The sequence below is a fragment of the Mustela lutreola genome, chromosome 17 (assembly GCF_030435805.1).
Source record: "Mustela lutreola isolate mMusLut2 chromosome 17, mMusLut2.pri, whole genome shotgun sequence".
NCBI classification, from domain to species: Eukaryota; Metazoa; Chordata; class Mammalia; order Carnivora; family Mustelidae; genus Mustela; species Mustela lutreola.
In genome coordinates, this window is record NC_081306.1 from 1664165 (window position 1) to 1672468 (window position 8304).

Consider the following 8304-nt stretch of genomic DNA (forward strand, 5'->3'; position numbering starts at 1 on the left):
AGGCAGTGGCTTAACCCACTGAGCCACCCAGGCACCCTCTTTTTTTTTTTTTTTTTTAAAAGAACGGCACACTATTTTCTGTAGTGGCTGCCCCATTTTACCCCCCCCCCCCCAGCAGGGCAGAAGGGTTCCAAGTCCCCTGAATCCGTGCCAACCCTTATTCCTTTCTACTTACTTATAGTAGTCATCTTAATGTATATGTGGCGATATTTTATTATTTAATCTGCAGTGGCCTAATGAATGACGTTGATGATCTTTTTTTTAAAAAATATTTTATTTATTTATTTACTTACTTACTTAGCATGCCGATGGTTAGGTAAGAGCCAGAGGAAGAGGGGGAGAGAGGGAATCTCAAGCAGTCTCTGCGCTAAGTGCGGAGCCTGACGCAGGGCTCCATCTCACAACCCTGAGATCATGACCTAAACCGAAATCAAGAGCCGGATGCTCAACCAACCGAGCCCCCCAGACGCCCCTGAACATCTTTTTATGTGCACGTTGGCCATTTGTATATTGTCTTTAGAGACATGTCTCTTCTAATTTTTTGCCCATTTTAAAAATCTTAGTTTTTTGGTGTTTTGTTGTTGGCTTGTAGGAACTCTTTATATATATTCTGGACATTAACGCCATTTCAGATATATGATCAGTGGATATTTTCTTCCATTTGTGAGTTGCCTTTTCACTCCATTGATTTTGTTCTCTGATATGCAGAAGCTTTGACATTTGATGTGGTCCCACGTACTTAATTTTGCTTTGTTACTGACCCTTTTGCATCGTAACCAAGAATCATTGTGCATCCAGTATCATGAAGCTTCTTTCCTGTTTTTGACCCCCACCCCAGAATTTTATAGTTTTAGATCTTTTATTTGATCTTAATCCATTTCAAGTTCAATTTTGTATGGTGTTAAGTAAGGTCCCAACTCTCTCTCATTTTATTTTATTTTATTTTTTTGCATGTGGATATCCAATTTTCCCGACACCATTTGTAGAAAAGACTGCCCTTTCCCCATTGAGTAGTCTTGGCACCCTTGGTGGAGGTCATGTGACCATGTATGTGAAGGCTTATTTCGGGACTCTCTATTTTTTTTTTTTTAAAGATTTATTTATTTATTTGACAGACAGAGATCACAAGCAGGCAGAGAGGCAGATAGAGAGAGAGGAGGAAGCAGGCTCTCCGAGGAGCAGAGAGCCCGATGCGGGGCTCGATCCCAGGACCCTGAGATCATGACCTGAGCCGAAAGCAGAGGCTTTAACCCACTGAGCCACCCAGGCGCCCCCGGACTCTCTATTCTATTCCTTTGGTCTCTATGTCTGTCTTTATGCCAGTACCACACTGTTTTGATTATGGTAGCTTTGTAATGAGTTTTTTTTTTTTTTTTAAGATTTATTTATTTATTTATTTGACAGACAGAGATCACAAGTAGGCAGAGAGGCAGAGAGAGGAGGAAGCAGGGTCCCTGCTGAGCAGAGATTCCCGATTCGGGGCCTGATCCCAGGACCCTGGGATCATGACCCGAGCTGAAGGCAGAGGCTTAACCCACTGAGCCACCCAAGTGCCCCTGTAATGAGTTTTGAAATCAGGAAGTGTGAGACTTATTTCTCCTTCTTTTTCAAGATAATTTTGGGTATTTGTGGTGTCTTGAGAGTCCATATAAATTTAAGATGGATTTTTTCCTATTTAAAATTTTTTTTTTTTTTTTTTTAGAGAGAGGCTGTGAGGGGCACCTGGGTGGCTCAGTGGGTTAAGCACCTGCCTTTGGCTCAGGTAGGTCATGATCCAGTCCTGGGATCGAGTCCTGCATTGGGTTTCCTGCTCAGCAGGGTGTCTGCTTCTTCCTCTCCCTCTGCCTGCTGCTCCCCTGCTTGTGCTCTCTCTCTCTGTCAAATAAATAAATGAAATCTTATTAAAAAATAAAATCTTAAAAAAGAGAGAGTGTGTGTGTCGGGTGGGGGGCAGAGGGAGAGGGAGAGAGAATCTTAAGCAGGCTCTATGCTCAATGTGGAGCCCAACTCAGGGCTCGATCTCATGACCTGAGATCAAGAGTCAGATGCTTAACTGATCGAGCCACGCAAATGACCCTCTATTTATAATTTTTAAAAAAATTAGTTGCTCTATCAATTAGAATTAAATTTGGTTGTAAGTAACGAAGACATGACTACAGCAGCTCAGGCAAAATAATAGTCTAATTCTCTTGGGTGTTAAAAAAAAATAAAAAAGACTGGAGGAGGAAGGTGTCTGGCTGGCTCAGTCAGTGGTACAGGCAGCTCTTGATTTGAGGTTGTGAGTTCGAGCCCCATGTTGAGTGTGGAGGTTACAAAAAAAAAAAAAAAAAAAAAAGACTGGAGAGAGGCATCAGGGTCTTTGTACAAATTAGAAAAAGATGCTCTGTTTCCCAGAAGCTTTATTCCCGCTTGTTGGAAAACTGTCATATGTTGATTTTGTTCAAATAAGAATATTCCAGAAAATGGTCAGGGTATACAGATCAGCCATGTGAGAGCAGAGGGCCTGTGGACACAGTGTCCTGTGAGGCGAGCAGTCTAGGGAGACGAGCCAGCTTCACGGCCTCCCCGGGGGCCATTCCGTTCTACAGCTGCATGGTTCGCCATGATATGGGTGTTCCTTCCTGAATTCTCCAGGGGTGGACATTTAATTGATTGATTGATTGATCGATTGATTTGTAATTTTATTTTTTCAATTTATTTAAATTCAATTAATTAACACAGAGTGTATTATTAGTTTCAGATTCATCAGCTGCATACAACAAGTGCTCATTCCATCCCGTGCCCTCATTAATGTCCATCACCCTGTGACCCTGTCCCTCCACAGGGATGGACATTTTAGACAGTTTTCAATAATTTGCCAAAAAAAAAAAAAAAAAGCCACAGTGAACAACCTTATACACAAGCCATTTAACCATACGTGGGAGTATCTCTATATAACGAATCCCTAGAAGTGGAGTCACTGGGTCAAAGTGAACAAGCATGTGGGATTGTGATAGATATTTCCAAATTCCCCTTCGGGGGAGGGGGCGGGCTGTCACCCCCACAAGCAATAATCCGACAGCGCCTGTCTCCCCACATCCTTGCCAACTCAGAGCGCTATTGAACTCTAACTTTTTGCCAAACTGTCAGGCATCTAGCTGCATTTTAATTTGCATTTCTCTTTTCATGAAGAAAAGACGAACATCTCTTTGTGTGTTTAAAAGTCATCGTATTTTTTTCTGCGATCCATCTGTATATACTGTCACTTTTTTTTTTTTCCAGGTAGTTTTTTCTTGTTTATTTCTAGGAACGCTTTACATATTAGGAAAATTAACTCTTTGTTATTCGAGGGAGCGAATATATTTTCCCGGTTTGTCACTTTCCCAGTTTGGCCCTTTTTATAAAAATGAACAAACAGATCAGAACAAACACAAAGACCTCTGCAGTGTGACATGCACAGCCAAGTACCAGATCCGACGTGTGCAGCTTGGTGAATCATCACAGAGCAAGCCCCCTCTCCCTGTGTTAGTTCTCGACTGCTGTTTATATCACCCGGCCTTTTGCTACGAGAAGTATTTTTGTTTTGTTTTTGTTTTTTAAATTTTTACATAGTGGTTTATTGTTTCCATTTAAGTCTCCAATGTAATTTGTCCTTGGCGTAAGGGGGGAGGCACGGAGCAGCCTTTCACTTACTATTATTATTTTTTTCAGGTGGTAAAACCTGGTCCCCAGCGCCATTTAGTGACTAATCTGTGTTTTCTGTACTCATCTGAAATGGTGTCACATCCTCAAAATTCCCCTGACCTGTTTTTGGATTTTCTGCTCTGTTCTATAGCACCTTTCTCTTCATGGGCCGTTTCTGCTGGTGGTCTTGGACCTGGAGGACTACTTCTACGCTGTTTTACACAGAAGTTGTAGTTGTTAGCAGCTTGGACCTTTGAGTCCTCAGTTCGAATTACTGACTCCAGCAGCAAGCGACTTCAACTCTCTGCCTCAGTTTCTTCATCTGTAAAGTGGGGACAATAATAGTATCTACCTCAGGGCGCCTGGCTGGCTCAGTGGGTTAAAGCCTCTGCTTTTGGCTCAGGTCATGATCCCAGGGTCCTGGAATCAAGTCCCGCATCGAGCTCTCTGCTTCAGCAGGGAGACCGCAAAATAACAATAAATAAATAAATAAATAAATAAATAATAAATAATAAATAATAGTCCTACTTCTTAGGGTCATTGAGAGGATTAAGTAATTTAATGTGTTATGTAAAGTGCCTAGAACAGTGCCTAGAACAATGTCTGGTATATAATACATCCTAAGTGTTAACCATTTATTTCTATTATTTAAAGCCATTAAAAAAAAATACTTTCTTGTTTCACTTTTCATTGCGGGGAGGGCAGGAAGGGGCAGAGGGAAAGGGAGAGAGAGGATCTTAAGCAGGCTCCACACCCAGCGAAGGGCTCAATCTCGTGACCCTGAGATCATGACCTGAACCAAAATCAGGAGTCTGATGCTTAATTGACTGAGCCACCCAGGTGACCCTTATTTTATTTCTTTTTTTTTTTTTTTAAGATTTATTATTTTTTTTATTTGACAGAGAGAGAAATCACAAGTAGGCAGAGAGGCAGGCAGAGAGAGAGAGAGAGGGAAGCAGGCTCCCTGCCGAGCAGAGAGCTCGATGCGGGGCTCCATCCCAGGACCCTGAGAACATGACCCAAGCTGAAGGCAGAGGCTCAGCCCACTGAGCCACCCATGGGCCCTTATTTTATTTTTTTAAGTAAGCTCTGTGCCCAACATTGGGCTTGAACTCACAACCCTGGGATCAAGGCAGGCAGGCTCCACAGACTGAGCCGGCCAGGAGCTCTGAAGGCCATTTTGAATCCTTCCATCAGCCCTGTGCTCTAGGAAGTATTGTTAACCCCAGTTTTGGACGAAGACATGGAGTCTTGGCGCTGAGAAGTGACTTGCCCGGGGCCTTGGCGCCCAACTGACTGATTCTGAAAGGGGTCTTCCCATTCCTGAGCCCCACGCCTTCGGGTCTGGCTGCCTTGAGCAGTCAGACTTTGGGTTCCCTTGAGTGCGAAGGGCCTCCTCTTCCTCCCTCTCCCCAAGCCCAGCACGGCTGTGGCCGATCCTCAGAGAGGAAACGTCACAGAGCCCCAGCTGCGGGACGGGGGTGGGTGGGGTGGGGGTGTGTCGGGGGGATGTGGGGGTGTGGGATGAGGCTTCACCAGGCGGCTTCAGCGCCAGGTCCCCTTCGAAAAGGCCTAGGGGACCCGGGGGGAACGGGGACCTTCACAGCTCAGCCCCTTCTCCAGGGCTTGCCTAGCCACTGCAGGGAAGCCAGGTCTCCGAGGAGGCAGGGGCCCTCTCTGGGCGTCCTGGGGGTTGAAAAGAGACCCCCATGGGGCGCCTGGGGGGCTCAATGGGTTAAGCCTTTGCTTTTGGCTCAAGTCATGATCCCAGGGTCCTGGGATCGAGCCCCGCATCGGGCTCTCTGCTTGGCAGCGAGTCTGCTTCCCTTTCTCTCTCTCTGCCTGCCTCTCTGCCTACGGGTGATCTCTGTCTGTCAAATAAATAAATAACATCTTTGAAAAAAAAAAAAACAAAGAAAAGAGACCCCCAGTCTGTCAGTCCCCAGCTGTGTGGGGTGGGGGGCGGAGGCCTCTACCTCTCTGGGCCTCAGTATTCTTATCTGTATAATGGGCAGCTTGTACCGGGACGTGAAGCAGAGGATGTGCGTGCCGAAGATTGGCCTGGAGCGTTGATCTGTGGTGGCCTCTTCACTCGAGACATCAAAACACGTGTTCTGCTTTCTACCATCCCCCCCAAAAGCAGCTGGGAATGGAGACGCAGAGCCCAAACCGCCAGTTCAAAGCGTTGTGCCAGGTGTGAGCAGAAGGGCCTGGGGCGGGGAGGCGGGTGCGAGGAGCCGAACCGCCGTGCGCTGGGACGGCCACGCAGACCGGACGTTGGAGCTGGCGGAGGTCTTCCTCCGTACCTCTCCTGGGGGTCCGTCCGTGAGGGGAGGGCGCGGAAGGAAGTGCAGAGACAAAGGTCCCCAAGGGGTTTGGTGTTGTTGAGGGAAAGGGGGACCGGTGTCCCTCCCTGCCGCTGGCTTTGTCCGGGCTCCTAGTCACTCCGCCAGATTTGGCAAATAAAAATCCCAGATCCAATATATGGGACATACTAGTTATCCCCAAACACGATTCGTTGGGTGTCCAAAATTCCAGGTTAACCCATGTCCTGTGGCTCATCCAACAAGCCCACCCACGGGCATGAAGGGGACGGGGCAGAGAGTGAACGGGAAAGCACTTGCTCGCGGGGGGAGGCAGGGGTATCCCACATCCGCTGCATAGTGAAGAAGCCTTCCAGAAGTCTTTGCAGGCTCCGGTGGGGACCCGGAAGGTAACTTGGGGGAATGGCTGGCTGGCGCCTGCCACCAGGGAGAGGCTCCCTCTTCTCAGGGGTGACGTGACCTTGGAGTTGTGGGCTGGCGCCCAACTGGGCCTCAAGCAGGAGGCCTGGGGAGCCAGAGCAGAGCGAGCACGGAGAAGCCTTGAAGCTGCAAGAGAAACCACAGCACTCCTGTCACCCAGCCGCGGGGCAGGTGGCAGGGGGTGGGGGATGGGGCCAAAGCAGCCCCAAGCTCAGCTCAGCCCCAGCCGCCCCCTCCCCACCACCGACCGGTCTTGTCACTCTAGGGGGCTCCTACTCACCCCTCAGTGGCCCCAAGGGCCTGGGGTCCATAGGCCAGCCCACAGGCAAGCCTTGAATGACACCATGTTCTCTAGTGGCTGGGACTCAGTCTTCGACACGACCGAAACCTCACCAGTTTGGACCGCATTTCCCCAAACCCAGCTCGATGGTATCTTCAGAGGCTTGGGGAGGCAGAGTCAAGACACTGGTGTTCAGCAGGAGGACAAGGTTCCACGGTCTTCTGCTCTCGGATTGTGGGGACCGCCCTCCTGGCTCCATACACGGGACCCTTGTCCTCAGATGCTGGAAGGTGAGGCGCGGGCGCCGCTGAGAGTGGGGCCTTGCGAAACACCAGGGGTGGCATGAAGGAAGAGACCGGGGAGAGGCGCTCGTCGGGACCTTGACCCCAGGTCCCTGGGGCGGGAAGTGAGAGCTGGCCGAGTGTTCACGGAACAGGCCGAAACGTGCAACATTTCAACAACACTTCAACAACACTCCTTTACCTGCAGTGGGTGGGCTCGGTCCTAAGTGCCTTCTAAGCAGCAGTTCCGTTAATCCTCCCAAGAGCCCTTGGAGGCAGGACTAGTGTCCTCCGCACTTGGCCAGCAAGGGCAAGGAGCGGCAGAGAGGTTAATTTAAACGGCTCGCCTGGAGCACCTGGGTGGCTCAGTCGGCACAGGTCATGATCCTGGGGTCCTCGGATGGAGCCCCTCATGCATCGTATTGGCTCCCTGCTCGGTGGGGAGCCTGCTTCTCCCTCTCCCACTCCCCCTGCTCGTGTTCCTCTCTCCCTGTCCCTCTCTCTGTCAAATAGATAAATAAGTAAAATCTTTTAAAAAAAAATGATTTGGGGCGCCTGGGTGGCTCAGTGGGTTAAGCCTCTGCCTTCGGCGCAGGTCATGATCCCAGGGTCCTGGGATCCAGCCCCCCATTGGGCTCTCTGCTTCGGGGGGAGCCTGCTTCCCCTTCTCTCTCTCTGCCTGCTTGTGATCTCTCTCTCTGTCAAATAAATAAATAAAATCTTTAAAAAAAAAAAAAAAAAGATTTGTCCGAGGTCACATATCCAGGAAGGAGCAACTCTCAGTTCTCAGCACCGAGCGCGAGTGGGAAGCTGGACCCCGGGCTGTTCAGCCAATACGTAGGATAAGGGTTGAGATTTCCCGCAGGGCAGGCCATGCGCTGGGATCCGGCCTGAGTGTGGAAACAGAACACCACTTCTGCTCTCGCAGAACACGTGGTCCAGAGGGAGAGACAGACACCAATGGTTACAGCCCGGGTTACACAAATCAGTGCTGGGAGATGAGCCCGGGGACTGAGTGACTGCTGTGGGCCCTGCCCTGTTATCAGCCAGGCTTATCTCTTCCTCCTCGCAAAAACCCCTCAAGGTATCATTGGCCCCATTTTGTCGCATGAGTAAAGTGAGGCTTAGAGAGATTCAGTAATTTGCCTAAGGTCACAGCAAGGAAGTGGCAGATTTGGGACTCCCAAATCTAGGGAAGTGTGCAGTTCTGGGAGGGTGCATAACCAGAAGGGTTTCCCAGAGGAGGTGCTGCTGCCTTGAGTTGTATGGGACAGGGGATTGGTCCATGGAGAGGAGGGTGTTCCAAGCAAAGGAAACCACCCACAAAGGCCCAGAG

General features: G+C 49.1%; 1 long non-coding RNA gene across 1 annotated transcript; it reads left to right on the forward strand.

Annotated features, from left to right (window-relative positions):
• The first annotated feature begins 50 nt into the window (after positions 1–50).
• On the forward strand, positions 51–8304 carry LOC131819564 (uncharacterized). The gene is made up of 3 exons (XR_009349239.1): positions 51–1762; positions 5679–5857; positions 6763–8304. It is a non-coding gene; the product is annotated as an uncharacterized LOC131819564 (long non-coding RNA).